The sequence below is a fragment of the Panthera pardus genome, unplaced genomic scaffold, assembly GCF_024362965.1.
Source record: "Panthera pardus isolate Hobbes unplaced genomic scaffold, ASM2436296v1 HiC_scaffold_16, whole genome shotgun sequence".
In the NCBI taxonomy this organism is placed as follows: Eukaryota; Metazoa; Chordata; class Mammalia; order Carnivora; family Felidae; genus Panthera; species Panthera pardus.
This window is the reverse complement of record NW_026526721.1, coordinates 95182460-95183434: the sequence shown is the minus strand read 5'-3', so window position 1 is coordinate 95183434 and position 975 is coordinate 95182460. Positions and strand designations below refer to the sequence as shown.

Here is a 975-nt window from a genome sequence, read left to right as displayed (position 1 = left end):
TACTTCTTCATTAAAGTATTTGCCCCTTTGCTTCAGGGTTAATTATTGAGATTTAAAAAAAAAAAAAAAGAAAGAAAAATTGATTGCACCTTGCTCTTATAATTTAATAAGCTATTTTGGAAATCTTTTCACATTAGTACATATATATCTAATTTTTAAAATAGTATCCATTTAAGGAATATCATAATTTATACAATCAGTTCTCTATTCACTCTTACGATATACTTCAACGAATATCTTTCTTGTTGCTGTTATTGTCATATGATCCTTTACTGAAATATTTCCCTTTGTAGTTCTTAACTAGTGGGGCATTCCCCTCCACCACTGTTGATATTATCTGTGATGTTGAGGGTGGTGGCCATCAAAATTGCAGGCAATGGATTGGGACGTCCCCAGGATCTCTTCCATGGTTCCAGAGAGATCTCTGGTTAAAGATCAGTGCCACATATGTTGGGCAATGTTGACAGTCTCATCAAAAGTGATATTTCCACTGTGCTTAATGTTTTTCTACTTCTTTCTGTCTCTTGGTGGTTCCTTGAGGGCTTTGATAATCAGGGCAGAGGCAGAAGATAACACTTCAATCTGGGCCTGTGTGTCCTGAATGGCCAGAAGGGTCTGTAATCCTCAGGCCCTTCCAATCACTGGTTGCCTTGATGATGTCATCACCAAACTTTTTAGGAGACAGACCCAGGGGGCCGGTCTTGGGGGCCAGGGCAGACAAGGCACCAGCTTCCCCACAGATGCACCTCAGATACATGACTTTGATCTCACTGAGGTTGACCTTAGGTGGCACAGTGGGGGCGGCTGCTGTTGGAGGAACCCAGAATCAGGACAGCTGGAGACAGCTGAACCTTCACCTCCTCCTCTGAGCTGAAAGCCAAAAGCCCAATGGACATCTCTATGTGTGTATGTGTCCTCTTTTCCCAAACCGCCCTTAATCTTCATTTTAATGTGGTTTCTCCTGAGCAAAATATC

General features: G+C 41.8%; 1 pseudogene; it reads right to left on the bottom strand.

Annotated features, from left to right (window-relative positions):
• Positions 1-296: 296 nt before the first annotated feature.
• LOC109258186 (60S ribosomal protein L12-like) lies at positions 297-772 on the bottom strand (annotated as a pseudogene).
• Between the last annotated feature and the right edge of the window lie 203 nt (positions 773-975).